Source organism: Papaver somniferum, unplaced genomic scaffold (assembly GCF_003573695.1).
Source record: "Papaver somniferum cultivar HN1 unplaced genomic scaffold, ASM357369v1 unplaced-scaffold_118, whole genome shotgun sequence".
Taxonomy (NCBI): Eukaryota; Viridiplantae; Streptophyta; class Magnoliopsida; order Ranunculales; family Papaveraceae; genus Papaver; species Papaver somniferum.
In genome coordinates this window covers 17,182,401-17,202,710 of record NW_020620825.1, presented here as the reverse complement: position 1 = coordinate 17,202,710, position 20,310 = coordinate 17,182,401, and the positions used below count along the sequence as shown (strand labels likewise).

The following is a 20,310-nucleotide window of genomic DNA, read 5'->3' as shown; positions in this document are numbered from 1 at the left end:
TCCTAATCAAATCTTATGAACAAATCTTATAGAATATCTTCCAAATATTTTCCAGAGATCTCTCAGCCTTGTGAAGAACTCGGTGAATATTTTCTTTCCTGTTTATCTTCTCACGCATAGGATGGAAACCTGCACACTCCCTTCACGTTTAATATTTGTTTCAGCAGAAGTAGAACTTACGTAAGTACCAAAATATTTCCAACAGAATCCTTAATATTGACTTCCCTGTATTAATCCAAATCCACGTGAATTTGCTTTTTTCTTTGACAGTGAAACTCTTACAGGGCCTGTTTACCCGTAATAGGCCCATACAATCAAAATAATCAAGAAAGGTCCAATCATCACTCTCTGGTTTTAATCCAGTGAATAACTCCGAGTTCGTTGTTCATCAAATAATTTTCCCGCCAAAAACAAATTCAAACGGGGAAGAAAAGGCTGTCTCTAACCAAAACGTGGGTGCCTTTAGTAGATGGGGTGCGCTGGGGTGTGAATAGAAATTAGGGTGCCCCTTATTAATTGAGTACCCCTTAGCCAACAATGAAAGTCCAAATAGAAATTGTCCTCCGGAGGTGCCTTTAACAGTTTTTCGAGCTGATTCTTCGAAAAACGTTTATTCTCCCAAAAACACCTACAAACAAGTTTATTAGTGATAAAATGAGTCCCAGCTAGTGCATTTATGGGTGAAAATGTGTCATACTTTCGTGTTCATCAATGAGTGGGAAATAACTAGCATTTACGAGTAAAAATGCCGACAGTCAGGGTGTTTGTCTGCTACTCCTGGTAACAACTCGTTGTTGTGCTCCCTCTAGGATTCCAGAGTTTAGATGGTGGGGTCCACTACCCCTGGTTACAACTTGTTGCTGGACTCGCCAGTCAAATTTACTCACCTGATTATTAAATTTTGTATCCTACTGCCAATAAAAGATATTAGGTTAAAATACAGAGGATGGAACTTATGAGGAAGATCGGGATGTCTTGCTGGCCTGATCAAATTTGGTCAGCCGGTCAGTATCCTGGCACAAAATTTTAGTCGTCCGATAATGAGTGAGTCGGTGGTTAGGCAATCATGTCATAGTAGTTGGGGTCTGTCCCGGCCGTGAATTAGAATTTTTAGAATTAAATATTGTCCCATCTTTTAAATTAATTGTGATTAGGTTGAAATTTAGAGGGTCGAACCTATAAGGAAGATCCTGATGTCTTGCTGGCCTAATCAAATTTGGTCAACCGGTCAGTATTCTCACACAAAATTTTAGTCGTTCGGTAATGATTGGAGAGGTGTTTAGGTAATCGTGTCATAGTAGCCGGGGAATTTGAATTTTTGAGGTTAAATACAGTCTCCACTTTAAAATTAGTCGTGATTATGTTGAAATCCAGAGGGTGGAACCTATAAGGAAGATCCCAATGTAAAATTAGTCGTGATTAGGTTGAAATCTCGAGGGTCGAGCATATAGGGAAGATCTTGATGTCTTGCTGGCCTGATCTGATCAAATTTGGTCATCGGATCAATATCCTCACAAAAAAATTTAATCGTCAGATAATGATTGGGGGTAAAATTAGTTGTGATTAGGTCGAAATTTAGAGGGTCGAACATATAAGGAAGATCCCGATGTCTTGGTGGCATGATGAAATTGGTCAGCCGATCAATATTCTCGCACGTCCGCTAATGATTAGGGTGGGTCACAATAAATTTCTTGGTAACTACAATAGAGCAGTAAAATATATATTTACTCAACCATATATTCTTAGTAATAAACCCCGAGAACTCTATGGCCATGAATGGCCATCCGTAGAAACAATCTTTTATTCCTTAGTTAGCTGAAAGATATCGTCTTTTAAAGAGTGAAATTAATCTCAGCATCAGCTCTGCCAAAATAGAATTACGGTAATGAATCAGGTGGATAATACATAGGATGGGGAACAGTAATACTCAATTTTCAGACACGCGAACTCTTTCTTTCCTATTGTAAAGCTAAGTTCTACGACATGTTCACGGTTCACACATGATATAACTATCAATTTAAGGAAGTTAGACCCGAAGAATCCATGCAAGACGAAAATTACATCTTAGTTTCTGAAATCTAAGATATACATAACCAAGCCGAATAAAACAAAAATTTAATCTTAAATTTTCAACTCGTGATTAAAAAAAAAATCTAAACCTCAAAGTGACCAATTTAGAAGTTGCAATCAATTGCAAAAAATGTACAACTCATAAAAAATAGTACCGCAGAAAAACTCAGATCAGATGTTTGTTAATAATTCAGCTAAACCCGCTGATTACGTGATAATACCGAACTGACTACCTCTTGAAGATATATATACTTACCCCTAAAAGATGCTCAGGATCTTGACTGATTTTCCCTGTCCACATTAACCTGTTGGCAAACATAACATCACCTCAGGCCAGACTGTCACCATCCAGAGGGGAGTAAACTCTGAAAACGTAAACATGATATTGACTATTATACATTAACAACAAAAATCATGCAAAACAAAACCAATGAAATATATGAACTGCCTGGTATAAACTTGTGAAAAATAAGGATGAGTAAAACCCACCCTTCACCACTTCGCGTAGGTATTCCTTTTGATCCTTGTTCAACCACTGGTCCTTGATTAACGCAGTGGTTCTATCACCCAAAGAGGAACATCCATTTAGCATTGACTCATTGACCAATTTAATATAACTACACAAACATAAATGGATGGTTACCTTTCTATAGGTAGATGAGGGTGTTCAATTAGTATTATGACAATCGGTAGAAAATTTCAACCAAATGAGCTTTAGACCATGTAGTCTACACCTCATATCTGCAAAAACAAATTACCAAAATCAACAGGAAGACCAAGACGTAATCCAAGGAGTAAAAAATCATAGAATAATATCCATATTCTTTGATGCAACAAAATGTTTCCATCAACTGCCATAAAATCCTACAATGACTACATCAAGGCTATGACGTCATTATTTTGTAGATCATTTTCACCATTGCTCATCTTGTTAGTGACATTGTATATTCCGCTCAACGTTATAAAGGATCGATCTACTGAATAATAACATCATCGCCAGAATAAGATATGTCAACAAATATATCAAGGGTTTCCTGAGTACATCTTACTAACATAAAGAAGAGAGGTATTTTTGGTAGGAGACCCCTTAAATTACTTAGTTGTCCCTATTTTTTACATATTTACATAAATACCATTGTTTTAAAAATAAATCAAAAATTTTAAAAACTTAATATCTTTCAAAATATGCGTCGCACATGTGTCCTTACTAGTAAATCTAAATAGAAGGGAAAATATTTGCTTTGACAGGAGAGAGGGTATTTTGTAATTGGACAGTGCTAACCATATGAAACTCTGCACCTCAACCAAATCCACAATCTTGCGTAAGTCTGAGTGGGGCACAAAGAGAGACTTAAACTATGTGATTAGGTAAATACATGAGCAATAAATCTTATGCTTACTTTCGGGGAATGCTGGAGATATGTTACACTGTTATCAGAAACTTTAGTCCAGTAATTTTCCGCACAGGCAGTTTTTCCTGCAAATAATTACCACAACAATCTCTTAGTACTAAACCAACATTAATTTTTAAAGACATTAAAAAATTAAGATCGTAGAATACCTTCAGTATGGAGGAATGATCATTTAAGCTGTGCATACTTGTGACTTGACAAACTAAATCGGCAAAAAATAAAAAATTGTGAGGAATGTTTATTCCTATTTTGGTTGGATTACTAATGAAACCCAGTTCAGAGATGGATTTTGCTAACCTAACTCAGAGCATGTAGAAATGGAGTTTTTCACTCAGGAGTGACTTTTTTAGTCCCAGTCCAGTCATCGCGGAACCATAGGTTGTCATTATATAGTTTCAGTAACAATGCGGATCAAAATAAGGGAGAACTGAAACAAAACAAAAAAAAAAAAAAAAAATCCTAGAAAGCTACATCTGGTAATGATTCTATGCAATTCTAGAAATTTTGAAATTGAGCAATTATATTAACTATCCGGTATCGTGCACACAATTGTATGCATGCACATCAACCTATAAGTTTGTATAATTGAAGACGAAAGCTCATTCATGATGGAAGAGTGATATGCTTGCACCAACATTGTATATTGATGGGCGGTAATCATCCATTTTCTCCCCCTTGAAACTTACATGTATTAGAGTGAATGGGAACTTGGACCTCCAGTACCCGGTAATGCTCGTCCATGGACCATGTCATCTTGGAGTGTTTACCCATGGACAAATGCAAGAACGTCTCTAGGAAATTAATCAGGCGATGCAATCACTATCCCTTTCTAGAGAAGGGTCAATTGCATCAAAGCCCCTTGTCTTTCCTCTGAAAAAAATTGAGTTTAACCTGTGATATGGAATTAGGAGGTTCAGTCTTGCATTGAGTATGAGTATTTATATTAATGAATAAACAGTGCAACCTCCTAATGCATATGTCTACGTTTTAGGTTAAAATCAATACAATTTTTGTGAATACAATACCAACTAAAGGAAGAACCTGCAGAGGGGCCAGAATAAGCCTAACCCACAAACCCAAATCGAATTAAAATACCAAATTATACGTAAATCTAATTCAGTTTGATCTCTTATTACACAATAGTGATCATCGTCCTAAAATTTCCCGAAACTGATGTTTTTCTGCATTAGAAACAATAAGAATTCGAAGAGACAATCGGAAAGGAATAATGAGCTCAATCTATGAGGGTCACTAATATTTATATATTCTACCATGAACTAATATTTTTCAAGCCATGTCAAAATATTAAGAACCTTCTTTTACCTATTCTGGAAATCAACGCAATTTATAATTTTTTGCATGCTCAACAGTTAGCAACAACGATTCACCTGTTGTTGCACTCGAGACAGGATGTAGTGTCGGCTGTGGACAGTTGGAAAGCATTTTTGTCCTACATAAAAAAAATTTATAAATGCAAGCATCCAGCTTCGCTACTTTGTTACTACTATACAAAAAGGGAATTATATAAAGCTCATAGTCACCATTGAATCACTCCATACCTGGAGATGAGTTACACCTCTGTGCAAGGTTTAGAAAATTATGAAGCACACATATTTACGCTAGAGCATCAGCAGCACACCACACCACAGAGCAATCTAGGGACCCAAAATAAAATTTATTTCACGGAGATTCAACCATGATCATGATCACAATAAAATGGTTACAAACAATGATACGTTTTGTATGGTATTTTGAAACCATTCCACCAAGTTGCTGTATGGGGTTGTCAATATTCATGGACAATATATTACCTACACGAACAGAGCCATGCCTTAAAAAAAACTCTCAGAAAAGTGGATAAAAAAGAAAAAAAAATAGATAGGAAGGAAGGAAGGAGCATAGTTTCCGCATATCATTACCATTAATACCTTCTGCTTTCCTGTCTCTATACCATTTAGAGATTTAGCCAACAAATCCAGATTCAGCTCATTCAAACTCTAAATCTGGCTCTGACCAATTCAGTTTCACGTCAGGCTAAGTCCTTGAAAAATAGAAGTCGACAGATTTAGCATGATATGCCTGTCAGTTTCAGTTTGTTCTGGCGCCATTCACTCCCAGCTTACCACCAAAGACTCAAAATCCTGCTTCACATGAAAAAGCTCTAGCTCATTGTCTTTTTCTATATGTTTCTTCTATCATATGCAAGTCCTTCGGATGATATTGTAGACAGAAACATAATAAGTAAATAGGGTTGTTCATGGTCGGTTTTGGTTCGGTTTCTAGCCAAACCAAAACCGAAACCAATACTACCGGTTTCTAAAAATCTAAACCAAACCAATCCATTAACCATTGGTTCGGTTTCCAAATGGTTCCAGCCGGTTTCGGTTTGTCCCAGTGGTTTTTGGTTAACCAATAATTATGTCAAACGACTCAAACAAAAAACAAATACACAAATTTACAGATAAAAAAATCGTAACTGCCGATAGTATTGGTTTACACAAATTTACAGACAAAAAAAAAATCAAGAATAGTTAAAGCATACTCTAAATCTAGAGATTAAAAGAAGATATATAATATATCTTAATTTAGTTATTGACAAACAAACAAAAAAGGAAGAAGAGAAGTAGAAAGTCGAGTAGAAGCAGTGGCTGCTGTAGTTAGGGGCGGAGAAGGGAGGCGACTAAGAGGAGGAGAAAGAGGGAGAGTATTTAGGGTTTCTATTTATCCTCTAAATCAATGGGTAGAATCTAATACTTGTAAATCAAGGTAAAAATTAAGTCTAAAAATTAATCGGTTTTCCAATGGTTTTTGGTTCGGTTTTAGTGGTCAAACCAAACCAAAACCAACACTATCGGTTTTTCACTTTCTAAACCATAACCAATCCATTAGTAAATGGTTCGGTTTGATTTCTTCCTAATTGGTCTGGTTCGGTCCGGTTTCAGCAGAAAACCGAAACCATGTTCAGCCCTATAAGTAAATGTGGTTGGATAAACCTTGGTTATTGCTCTGAGTATCTTCTCCTGACATGATTGTCTGTTACAGCGTCCATTTCTCTGATATAAGTAAAACCTTAATATTAAATTTTACTTTAAAACTAAACCATCTCAGATTCGTATCCTGAACACTTAATATACCCATCTCCCATGATCAATCTCTTAGACAAAATTCATACTCAAAAAGCTGCAAGATCTCAAAACTCACCATTCTACAGCTATATCATACATTAGAAAGGAAGCAGAACCGGCACTAATCGGATCAAAGAAAAATACCAAATAGAATGTTGATTTAACAAAAAGAACAATAAGAGTGATTTTTACCTAATAGCACAATGGATTTTCAAAGTCGTGAGATTTAGAATCAATATTACAAACAAAAACCGTAGAGTGACGGCTTTCAACCTTTACAGCCTCAAGAAGGTCTCTTCTCTTCTTGCTACTTCATTAATTATGTTCTATCCATGTAAGACCCTGCAACCAGTGGTGGTGTTGGATTGCCCATCCACACTACTCAGTTCAAATTGCTTTTGAATAAAAATTGTACCTGCAACTTGCATAAAATACAACAAATCAATAATCAGAATAAAAAAAGTGATCATAACTAATATAGTAGAAAGAGATGAAATAAACCAATTTGTGACTAATAATAAAATAGTTAGTCAGGTCATAGTTGTCGAGCCATTACGGATGGCCCAAATAATTAAGAATGAAACTGCTACCAAATTTTGGAAGAAATCGAGTGTGCATAAAATTGAAGCATGGATCATACGCTTCCAAAATGTTCTTTACATCTTTGGTTCTTTAGCATATATGTAGCCAGATCGCTAGCATAAACAATTAATGAGAACAAGTCTTATAAACGAACCCCTAAACAACCACATATCCACCTGCACCCACCGCCCACTTCTTTACCACAACTTTTGGATTAAGCTAAAAGATTTAGTTTAAGAACTAAAGCAGGTTTACACTGGTTCATTAGCTAAAGACTAATTAATGCTGCGTAATTTTTAACAGTATCTTTTCTAAGCATTTGTCCATTGTCTAGCAGCCATTAAATAAGCAAATATTTAAGTATAAAAATGTGCGCTGCACTTCAAATTGCAATAGGTACTTTCCAACTTAACGACGAATTAAAGCTATACCACTTAACATTAGTGGTACAATATTGTTGTACACTATTATGGTTCAATCCCATTAAGCAACTGTTTGCAAAACTACCTTGGAAAAACACATCTAAGAAGTTAGCCAACTTGTCCAAAAAGATTTTGCGTACGAAGTGCTTATCCAAAATATATATATGGCAATTACTTCATCGAAATAGACTATCCTACGCCACCATATATTGCACAATATATATAAGTGATATTCGGTGTAAACGTTTTGAGGGATGAGTTTATCTGCGCTGAGCAAATAGAGTAGTCAGCACATCTTCAAACATTTTAAGGGATGAGTTATTATTAGGAATAATATTCACTGTAAACGTGATTTCCACCTCGGAGTCTTCATTATTCTTACTCATCCATGCTCAGCTGATGCTTCCCCGAGTTAACTCAATTCCTATTAGGAATAATATTAACTCTATAAGCATCAGCTGAGCACACAAAATGTGCCAGTGTTTATACTGAATTATAGAGAAAAAACTTTCAATTTGATCAATAAGAAATGTTGTTATCGAAGTAATAAGGATAATTAGTGTGAAGGCGCATTCTTAGAGAACCCAAAACTGCTATACAGTAGAAGAAGCATGTAAACAAAAGATTCAAGTGCTCAGTTTAGGGAAACTTACACATCTTTGATCCACCAAAATTTTGGAATGCAACTTATACAACTGTGCTACTTGCCAAACTTTATTATTTTAATTGCTGGACATTACTATTGCTGCTACTGATGCTCAACAGACGAAAGAATCGAGAGAATTTAGCCCTCTATCCAGAGATGAACTTGATAGTTTCTGTGATGATGGAAAGTGAGGAAAATTAAAGCACATGAACTCTTCAGCTTCAAGGTACCAATCCAATCTGGAAAATACATAAAAATTAGTTCTTCACATTATAAGACCTAACATCATTACCATAAAAATGGTAAAATATCCAAATCAAAACAATACAAATCATCCGATTAAACCCCAACGAAATCATCAAAACTTGGATCTACTGATAGACACATTTTTGTATCTAATTTGTCCTCAATGTCCGTATTGTTGGAACTCTATTTTTGTACTAATATTGTGTTTTTATGTATTTTTAGGAAATAAACATTTTTGGAAAATTCGGCTCGAAAAGTTGATTTTGGCACCCCAGAGGACAAGTGTTATTCGAACTCTCGCTTTTGGATAAGGGGTAACCTAATTACTAAGGGGCACCCCCAGGTCACCCCCAAGGCAGCTGCTACTCGCACCCCAGTTCTGGTTAGGGGGAGGACATCTTCTTCCCAAATTCAAAAACCAAAAATTGGCGGGAAAAATTGTTCTTGAACTGCCGTGACTAGGGTTGAGGATTTGAAGGTGTTCCAGTGAGATTCAATGGCCCAAATTAAATGGGTTTGTTCCTAGGGCCTAGATAGAGCTGGTATGGGTGTTGGATTCGGTCAAAATTGGTTAGATAACCGGTGGTAATCAAATCATGGAAGATATTCTAAAATAGGAAAAATATTCTATTCTTGGAATTCTTGGATGGAAGAGACGTGCATGGGTTGATTCTATTGGCTGGAAACAATCCCTACAGCTCAAGGATGACGCATGAGAAGAGATAAAACAGGGAACAATCCGTAACAAATCAGAGAATTAAAGAAAAAAGATATTGGGAATATTTTCATTTACTGCCGAGTAATGGGAAGATTTTTTGGATTAATGAGAAGTTATTTTTGGTCCAAAGGTGTATAAATATAACTCTTGGGTTAGCATAGAGGCGTGTCGAGAGTTTGGGGTCGAGAGGAGGTCCAGAGAAGCAGAAATCAAGAGTTGATGAAACTCTGTTGTTGTTGTTGCTGCTGTTGAAGAACACCAAGAACACGAAGAACAGACTCGCAAGGACAGTCGTTTATCAACAGTGTCTAAGACGCACAGCCGTGGGTCGCAGTGCAGTCTAAACAGCAGTAGCACTTGTCTTTTATCGTTCATTCTGTGACGCTTTTTGTGCGTCGCAGATTACAGTTTTACACCATTTTCTCTTCTTCTCTTCATTGTAAACACCATTTGAGCAATAAATAAATATTTTGAGTGTGTTTTCTACATGATGAGTTACACCCCAACACTGGGACGGCGGAGGAGGTCGAATTTAATCCATGTGGTAATTTCATTAATTCTTTTATTTACTTTTTGCACTAATTTTAATTGAATTAAGATTTTAAATTAATTACTTGTGATTTCATTTGATGGAGTATGCTTAGTCCTAGGGATTTTTGATATGCCATGCTTAAGAAATACAAGTAATATTTTATAAAATCTATCTTGGCAATAAACTAGAGTTAATATTTGTTTTGTTTTTGAACTATAATTGCTAGAATTAATTTCTGAACCATTTGAAAATGAAAAAAAACGGCCGAATCTTTAGCCCCAGTACTCTTGCCCATTGTTAATATTTTTGTATATATTTATTTTCTATTAAGTCTAAAAAATTATCCTTCACAAGTGCTAGAGTTTGAACCTCATTACTACAACCCCATTAAATCTTTAATCATTTTGGCGCCGCCGACGCGGATTTGTGTTTAGGTAGAATTTTTAGGTTTTTATTATTTTTTTATTATTATTTGTTCATTTTTACGTTTCTTTTTGTGTCTTTGATTTACAGGTTCGAAGTGGAATACTAAGGACTTGGGAACAAAAAGCTTAAAGCTAAAAGAGAAGAAAAAAAAAAGACATAATTTTTTTTTTTAGGATTTGTAAATAGGCTTTATCTTTCATAATTTTTGTAATTTTTGGACTTTTTATTTGGACTTTATTCTGGATAATTGGACTTTATTCTTTTTTTTTTAACCCTACGGAAGGGTATTATTAAAAAAAAATTATATAAACTGTGTGCAGGGAAGGACGACGATTACTATATCGTCTCGGCCCCTCGGGTTCGTACATGACATAGGAGTCGTGGCCCGAGTCGACTTCAACGGTTCATCCCCCGTCTGGTACGGGAGGTAAGTCCATCGAAACACTCGCGAATCTCCTGTAAGCGAGTTACTGTATTCCTTAAGGTGATTCATTGATTGAGGACGAATTTGGACTGTTTTTAAATTCCTAGTAAAGGGCAAGGCCTGGCCAATACAAGATAAGGGTTCGGATTTCATCACCGCTCCCTTCTTGCCCGCCTTAGGAAAACGAAACCTAACGCGAACCCAAGCTTAAAACTTGACTAGAACGAGACCGATAGGGTATCGCGCTTATCAGGAAAAAATTTCGAAGCATATTGGTTACTTTCTTAAGCAAACCTCGAAGTTCATGATGGTTTATGTGAGTTGAATGCGTGTAGCACCTCCTTGTGATAGCGGTGAGGCCTTGGGTATCAAAGCTCCACTGAGCTTCCCTCGCCTCAATTCAACTTACTTTGACTCGGATTGATTCCAGAGGGGTTTGCTTAAATTGTAACGAATTCCCCTTCGAGAGATAGAAGCAAGTCTAGAAACAATCTAAGTGGAGCCATCATGCTTGTTGTTTGCTAGATTTTATAGGTTTGATTTGGTCGAGTCAGCCTTGTTTGTGATTGTGTAGAATTCCCTTGCAATTAAGAATGTCGAACTGGTATGATAGAAGCCAATACAATGATTATCGACCTGAATTTGAATATGGACATCATCCTTTTTATGACCATGTTGGGAATAGTGGTTGGGAACGCCATCCTTTGGAAGGATATGGGTCATACCCTGGTGATCCCAATTACTATCCACACATGCATCAGTCTTACGAGCAAGAATATTATAGCACTAGTTCTTCGTCTCTAGAGGATACAATCAAACTATTGAAAAGTAGTCCTTTTTTTATGATCCCTTTGTTCTTATTCCTCCTTTAGAAGAGTCCCTCAGGGAGTTAGCTGAGTCGACGCGTAAGTTAGCTGAGATGAATAGTGTAATTATAGACGAAAGAACTACAATAATGAGTGAACTTTCTATAGAGGAATCCCTCAAGCTGATGGCTGAGACGAACGAAAGACTTGCTCGAAATAATCTTACTTTTCAATATAGTGTTTCCAATAATACCCTTAAAAATGAGGATAGTTATTTTCATAATAAAGATGACGAGGTTAGAATTGGTAACACTACTTGGTTTGATGAGGTTCGATCTTTTTCATGTTATTATGATGAGGATAGTGTTGATGGAGAATCATACTTATGTAGGAATAGTGATCAGGAAATGGTTACTCCAATTGAGCTTTACAATGATAATATTATTTCTAGTTCAAATCTAAATAATTTTAATAATTATTCACCTATTCAAAAGGATGAGGATTTGACTAGAGATACCCTCGTTTTAGACGATGTAGTATGTCCTGTTTACAAAGCCGATAATGATTTAGAGGAACGATTTTATTCTGAGAATAATGTTTTAGAGTCTAGCGATTTAGAAACAATAGTCTTAGACGAAGAAGATGAAGTCGTAGAGATGAGTGAGGATGAACCTTACTTAGAAGAATCAATTGACCATTTCCAGGAATCTGATGACCTAGAAATTAGGAAAGTTGTGACTAGTCTTTCTAGAGACACAGAAAACTCTAAGTTTGGGGGTGATTATCATTCTCCGTGTGCTTTAACTCTTAGAAAGTACCCTCCTTTAGGACTTGAAATTTGTGCCTCAACCATCTTACAAGATTATCTTCATACATGTTTCCCTGAACCTAATGATGTCCAGAAAGAAGCTCAGTTGTTAGAAACCCATCCTCTGGTTGATGTGGTTAACCCAGGCTATGATACCAAGATTGACTTTGTTTTCCCACCAAAAACTTTTCAACCAATTGTGGGAACTTTTGATTTTAAGATGTGTCGGTTATTAAGTTTTGAGACTAAACCTAATCACTTTAGGATATTAGGGTCGACACATTTTCTTAAGGAAGACCACCTCTTTCATTGTGGTCAGCTGTGTGAGTCAAATCTGACTGACTTAGAGGATCCCCAGTTATTCAGGTTGTTGTTATGTGCTTATAAATTCTTAGTTGAGTTTTTCCAGACTCTAATACCTGAACCAGATCTTAGCTTTGAGGAAATCCAACCGATGAAAACCTGTTATCTAGACCCGGTTATAGAACCTGAACCTGAGCCACAACTAGATGTAGTTGTCTTAAACAAGGGTATGTTCGGCATCTTTTTGGTCTGTTGCAGTTTCCTCTTCTTGTGGGTAATACTTTTTGATCCAGATGACCCACAGTTATTCCGACTACTTCTATATGATTCTATGAGGTGACTAATTCCTTCCGATGTCTGGCTGAAGACTTTAAACTTAGCACTTCTTGGGAGGTAACCCAATATTCTTGCGACACGGTAATATCTTTCCTTATCTCTTTTGCTTCATTGGTAACAGTTTCTCCTTGTTTATGTTTTTAATTTTATCTTTAGAACATTGAGGACAATGTTAGGTTTAAGTTTGGGGGTATGGGAGAAACTTTTTAGTTGCAATAAATAAACTCCAGAGCTTAGAAATTTATGCCTATTTAGGATTGCACTAACTAATCTAAGTGGATGGAAGCATTTTGATCGTAGGAGTTGAGGAACCAATCTGATTAGATGGAAACATCTATAGAGTCTATTCATAAAAGCACAGAGCTCAGGTGTTAGAAATAACATGATAGTTGCACCATATCTCGTTGAGTCCTTTCCACTTCTATTTTTATTTTGTTTTTAAACTATGTTTCTCTAAGTGATAGGTGGGGCCCACGATTCAAGTTGTTACCAATGCTAGGGTGAATTAGAGTGATTGAGATACCATGGAAAAAAAAATGGTAGTTACCAAAAAGTTGAAAAAAAAAAATTGAGACCAGACCATTTGACCAAAAGGAATAAATTCAATAAAGTCGACCACTGGTACCCTTGTATATGCCAGTTGTGTTGACCTAGAGTTAGGTTATCGACCACTGGTACCCTTGTATATGCCAGTGTGTTGATATTAGTCAGACTAGTATCTCAATCCATTAGGATAGGTTCATTTTGGCGGAGGCCTTCAGACAGATATGGGAAACGCCGTTCACTTAGTAAACATCAAAATCATCTATGTTTTTCTATATCCATCTCTTAATCTTTCCATGTGATTAGTTTGACTCCGAATATGATGTCCATAGTGAACTATCTGAGTAGAGCTATGTCACTTATATATGAATTTTAGTATGCTTGAGTGCAAACTCGTGTACATCAATTGGAATTTCGCATCAGGGTACTTCTTCTTGTAGTCAATAAGTATGCCAACCAAGGAGATTCTTTAGTGCCTTCCAAGGTTCGTTGTAGATAGCTAGGGTCTAGAGTATAAAGGTTTTGTGGGTACACCTCTGGTAAACCCTCCGGAGACAACACTCCGCCAGTAGGGCCACCTAGTGGTTTAACGGCTTGCTGCACGTGCTAAGTGTAGTCATTTTACTTTCTAGATTAGATTTGCTCGAGGACTAGCAAATAATAAGTTTGGGGGTATTTGATAGACACAGTTTTGTATCTAATTTGTCCTCAATGTCCGTATTGTTGGAACTCTATTTTTGTACTAATATTGTGTTTTTATGTATTTTTAGGAAATAAACATTTTTGGAAAATTCGGCTCGAAAAGTTGATTTTGGCACCCCCAGAGGAAAAGTGTTATTCAGACTCTCGCTTTTGGATACGGGGTAACCTAATTACTAAGGGGCACCCCCAGGTCACCCCCAAGGCAGCTGCTATTCGCACCCCAGTTCTGGTTGGGGGAGGACATCTTCTTCCCAAATTCAAAAACCAAAAATTGGTGGGAAAAATTGTTCTTGAACTGCCGTGACTAGGGTTGAGGATTTGAAGGTGTTCCAGTGAGATTCAATGGCCCAAATTAAATGGGTTTGTTCCCAGGGCCTAGATAGAGCTGGTATGGGTGTTGGATTCGGTCAAAATTGGTTAGATAACCGGTGGTAATCAAATCAGGGAAGATATTCTAAAATAGGAAAAATATTCTATTCTTGGAATTCTTGGATGGAAGAGACGTGCATGGGTTGATTCTATTAGATGGAAACAATCCCTACAGCTCAAGGATGACGCGTGATAAGAGATAAAACAGGGAACAAGTAACAAATCAGAGAATTAAAGAAAAAAGATATCGGGAATATTTTCATTCACTGCCGAGTAATGGGAAGATTTTTTGGATTAATGAGAAGTTATTCTTGGTCCAAAGGTGTATAAATATAACTCTTGGGTTAGCATAGAGGCGTGTCGAGAGTTTGGGGTCGAGAGGAGGTCCAGAGAAGCAGAAATCAAGAGTTGATGAAACTCTGTTGTTGTTGCTGCTGCTGATGAAGAACACCAAGAATTTTCCTAGGTATTTTAGATGATATATGACTCTCCTCATCCTCCATTGAATCAAGAATTATAATTTTCTCACTTTCTCCTTCTCTTTCTCTCCTTCTTAACCAAACCAAAACTTTGATTTTTTTTTCCTCATATTTTTCATCTAAACAACTCTTATAATTCTGAAAATTATCTTAATCTCTAAACAAAATATTTAATCACTAATCAAGATTATTAACACTAATACGTAAAGGGCAGATTTGCCATTAAAAAAAATTTGGGTTAAGGGGTTATCTGATTTTGCTATTCAACAACCTTTTTTGTCTTCATTCAGTATGCCTTGAAAGATTTTGGTATGCCCAAAATTATGGTTCATAAATAATGAACCAAGAAACTTTCTCCCGTACCCGGCCCCAACCAAAAAGCTTTCTCCTGCACCCAGCCCGGCTATTTGTAACAAATCTTCAACTAAACCTGCAATTAGTTGGCCCAACCAAAATTCATCACTTAGTCTAATAAGATGGCTACATAAGAATTTTTGTTATTTAATGTGGTGTGCTCTATGTAAGGTTTAGCCTCACAAAGCTTATAGGTTGTTTGGCTTATAAGCTTATTGTAATCAAACCGTAAATTCAGTTGTATCTAACTCAGGTTGCAACGACACTTGCATGTATTCTGAATCTTCTTTAGTTAATCTGAGTTATAACTATTAACATGTGCCAGTTAAGAACATTAAAGTGAGACCAAGATCCTCATGTATGAGGTCGGAGAATTGCCGAGTATCTTTACGTCATTTAAACCTAATCATAATTTTCCTTGAACAATGAGTGAGTATTTGTTAATAGGAAGCAGATCCCCTAACTTAATTTTTTTCACTTAATTTTGCACGTTAGTTTTTTTCCGTAGATCTTTTTATCTCGGACGGTAAAAGATGATGAGCCATTTGGACTTATTATACTGATATAGCTTGGCTCAAGCCAAGCTGATCATTACTGACCTAACGATGGTGTTTTTCTTTTATGAGTTTTATTTTAAGGTCAAACAAGTCAGTAGTCTAGTAATAACAGCGGCGGAGCCAGAAAGATTTGGCTGGGGGGACAACTTAACAATGAAGGATGATACCATCCTGTTGATCTGCGGTCGAAGGCCGCCAAAAAAAATTTAACACAATTTTCTCCACGCACAGTAAAACTTTAGTCAACTCATTTAGTTAAGATCAATACTATTGGGCTAACCAATCAATTTAGCTGTAATTATTTAAAATAACTGATCAATTTTCCGACTTTTTATCCACAAGTAGTTATCGGTTCACTAATACATCCTAAATTTTCTCTTATGTACATAAAATTAGGTGGGACAAATATTCTTTTCAACTAAATTGAGTTGTCCTCCCTAGTCCAGGAGTGGCTCCGTCACTGAGTACTAAGCTTCATGGAATCCAGGTCTTTTTTTAGCTCCTTTATCGTAGCTTGACATCCAAGTCCAAACTCTTTTTTTAGCTCCTCTATGTGTTTGCTACTTAGTTATGAAATTGGATTTTTGAAATTGATTCTTTGAGATCATCTAATAATGATCTTTCATCAACCAATGGTTTTTGCCTTTCGGTCTGGGGTTTTTTCCTTTCATCCGAGGGTGACACTATTTTTAGTTTTTCTTATCATACAAATTAATATATTTGATTTTAGAGGCATTTTCAATGGGGTGTGATTATCGGCTGAGCACAAAGAAACAATCACACGAAGGCCCTGATAAAAAAGCATATCGATATCGTTTTGATTTACAAAAACATAAAAAAAAAAGTTTTTATGTTCCAGAATCATTAGTTTAAAGAGCTACAAATATAAGAAGAGAGAAACTTATATCATAATTCCTATTTTAATTTGACTATTTATTCATCAAGCATTCTATAAGAATCGTGCTTTGAGAGGTGGGTTTGGAAGGTTCATCAATGATTGATAACGAGGAATTTGATTATGATAATGAGTATTTGAGAACAGGATATGATTCATTTGTTTTTAGGTTAAAATTGTAGATTACACTATTTCTCAGTGCCAATTCTATGTTAACAGCGAAGTGAACTCTGAAAAAATAATTATCGGCTCGCCTAGAGCCGAGCTAGGTCTTTATTTAGGTTATATTTGAGTTAGTAATTCTGTACGTCAGATTTTATAGAATCTAAGGTAGACAACTGACGTCCAAAATTAAGTACAAAAATTAAGTCACCGGATCCGCTCCCTTGTTAATAAGGTCCATTAATATTCAGTTTATCTCAATTTTGGAAAACTACCGAAGTTACACCAACATGTTATTACTCTGTATTCTCAGTTTGCTATGGCTTTTCCCCAATACTCGGGGACGGACCCAGAACTCTAGGGATGAACTGTCATTATATTCCAAAGCGGCTGAAGGCCGCGAATTATTATTCTTTTTTGGAACGAGCCGCGTGGTTAGTGGCTAATCGTGATCCACACAAAAGACTAGATAAGTAGACAAATAAACACTAAGACGATCAAAATCCTTAACGAAAAAATGACCAAAGAGATTCATCATTTACCAAAAAAAATGGGCTAAGTAGTGGGCTATTAGTAATTTAGACTGGGCTACAAATTACACTTCTACCAAATACATACACTAAAAAAGTTTCTTCACCTGTGAGGGGGAGGGCTAAAGCCCCACTTAGCCCCCTCATAGGTTTGTCCTTGCCGAAATTGGTATATCAAGACAAAAGCATTTACTCATGATGAATGCTATGAAGTCTTGAGAGATCGTATTTCAAAATTTAATTAAGATCGACTACATTCTTCTATGAATGGTGTTCTAATGTTCTAATTTATAATTTATAGAAAGAAAATCATCGAAGTTTAGAGAATTGTTTAGATGATTCCAATACAAAAAGAAAATAAACCATATGGGTAGGAGGAATGATTTAAATGAGTAAGGAGTTGTAGGAGAATGACTTACATGAGTTGGGAGTTCTATTAGGGGAAAAGGCAACTTAGTCTTTTCGACATTATTATTTATGATTACTCAATCAGTCCAAAAAAAAAGAAAGTCTCCATCGTAAACAATCAGAACATAGAACTTTAGAAAAAAATCTATATAAATTATAATGAGAAACTGTCTTCAATTATTAGCATACTACTCCACTATAAGCAAATAGAACACAAAATAAAAGAAAATTTTCAAATATCTACATCAATTACAATGAAAATCTTTGTCTTCAATAATTAGCATATTGTTCCACTAACAGTAAACCTCAACATCTTATTGTCAATCCAATAAACCAATCGCATGTGCATGTCTGAAATAATAATTTATGAGGTACATTAAGGGGGAGGCTAATTCAAGCAGATACATTTCGAGATTCTTTTGTTTGTCTGAGTGTTTATGTGTTAGATTCATCTGTTTGTCTGAATGTTTGTGCTTTGGCTAGGTAGTAAAAGAATCTATTGCTTACCTAACTTGTTCACTTGAATCTTGGCTAGGCAATGGGATCGCACCGGAGGTGGTATTAGTGGTAGCAAAAGAAAAAAAAATTAGGCTAATAAGCCTAATCCCACAACATCTTAACTGTTCACTAGGATCAATCATAGAGCTGACATGTGGATTCAGCTTACTAACATTAATTATTTAACCAGCTTTCAAAAGCTAGTCGTGGACTTCGTGGTGTTCATGGTCACTTAAATAAGACCCAAAATCTACATAACCCTAAGATCTGCTTTCTTCAACTGCTATGGTTTTAAGAAAAGGAAGCTAGAAACAACATGTGTAGTAATACCAAAGAGGGTTAAGAGCATATGTGTACCTCCAAGCAGCCGTGAACTTTCTTCCCTTGCTGGTGTTATTTACCTTGATATAGAGACAAACAAAATTTAAAATCGCGAAATGACAGCAATATTATAAGGTCACATCACACCAAGTTAGAAATACAAGTATAACTTGGGAAAGTTTATGCTAGTGGTCTAAGTTGAAGTAGCACGCAGAACACCCAAGTTAGGCCTTTAAAATAAATAAAAAACCATCAATTTTACCTTATTGTTCTGAATCATAAGAATGCAAAGAAGAAGAAGAAGTGGTGATGGAGGTGCTGATGATGTGGTGGTTCAGGGTTCACAGTGAACTCATAGCGAACTTTCTTATATTGCAGCTCCTTCCCTTGCTGGTGTTATTTACCTTGAGATAGAGACAAACAGAACTTCAACTCACGAAATGACAGCAATATTAAGGTCACATCACACCAAGTTAGAAATACAAGTATAACTTGGGAAAGTTTATGCTAGTTGTCTAAGTTGAAGTAGCACACAGAACACCCAAATTATCAAATCTAAAAAAACCTAAAATCTTATTTTAAAGAAAATTCCAAATCAAAATCATAAATTGATGAGAAGATGAGCTAAAAGAAATTAGGTTTTCAAGTGGAAAATAAATGTATCCAAATCAAATTTTGTTTAAATATATTGTTATTATTCATAATAGTACCGTTTATCAGCTCGCAAACGATGAAAAGTTAGGCCTTTAAAATAAATAAAAAAACATCAATTTTACCTTATTGTTGTGAATCATAAGAATGCAAATAAGAAGAAGAAGTGGTGATGGAGGTGCTGATGATGTGGTGGCGGTGACTGCGAGTGAAGAAGAGAAGAAGAAGATGATGTGGTGGTGGGGGTGGTGATCGCAAGTGCATTCACAGTGAACTCATAGCAAAGAAGAGAAGAAGACGCTGCAAATCTAAGTTGAGATAAACTCACAGCGAAGAAGAGAAGAAGACGCTGCAGATCTAAGTTCGGAGATAAAAGAGTAAGTGGGAATTATATAATCAATGGTTCTAACATACAACACCAAAAACAACCCTAAAACAATATATCCAATGGAGGGTGATGATGAACTCATTGGGAGTAGTGGGTCCCTTGATGAATGCCATGGGACCCAACCAACGAAATCAGATTCTGAATTAACTCAGAGATTCTACTAGGATTAATATTTCTACCAGAAGCAGTTAAGTCAGGCAGTTGAGATTCTAAATTCACAATTTGAGTATTTATGTTTCCAAAATGGTTGTAGTTCCAATATCTAAGGCCAGACTTAGTATTATTAAGGCAGTGCACAAGCTGAAAAGCAGCAGAACCATTCTTATTACAATTCCATCTTGTTTTAATCAGGGCAGCTAGAATCTCTAAACCAGGCTTTGTTGACTCTAAAAGGCTTTTTCATGTTGTTTACATTTTTTCTAGTTGTTAACATAATAGGGAAATGGTCATTGCCTACAACAGTAAGATGATAAAGAGCAACCTGAGGATAAAGATCACTCCAGTCCATGGTAACACAAGTTATGTCTAGCCTTTCTGGGATTAATTCATCACCATTTCTCCTGTTTGTCCAGGTAAAAGGATTACCTATATAGTGAA

The 20,310-nt window shown here is 36.1% G+C and overlaps 2 long non-coding RNA genes across 6 annotated transcripts; both read right to left on the bottom strand.

Annotated features, from left to right (window-relative positions):
• Window positions 1-4,193: 4,193 nt before the first annotated feature.
• On the bottom strand, window positions 4,194-5,297 carry LOC113330544. Its single transcript, XR_003350309.1, has 3 exons — window positions 5,042-5,297; window positions 4,871-4,932; window positions 4,194-4,373 (listed from the first exon to the last, which is right to left on the bottom strand). It is a non-coding gene; the product is annotated as an uncharacterized LOC113330544 (long non-coding RNA).
• Window positions 5,298-6,745: 1,448 nt separating this feature from the next.
• LOC113330384 lies at window positions 6,746-19,711 on the bottom strand. 5 transcript variants are annotated; one of them, XR_003350226.1, is made up of 6 exons: window positions 19,451-19,711; window positions 18,937-19,078; window positions 18,711-18,754; window positions 15,221-15,379; window positions 8,265-8,496; window positions 6,746-7,022 (listed from the first exon to the last, which is right to left on the bottom strand). It is a non-coding gene; the product is annotated as an uncharacterized LOC113330384 (long non-coding RNA). The 5 variants fall into 5 exon arrangements; XR_003350229.1 differs by having other exon boundaries at window positions 6,748-6,949; XR_003350227.1 differs by lacking the exon at window positions 8,265-8,496 and having other exon boundaries at window positions 6,753-7,022.
• Between the last annotated feature and the right edge of the window lie 599 nt (window positions 19,712-20,310).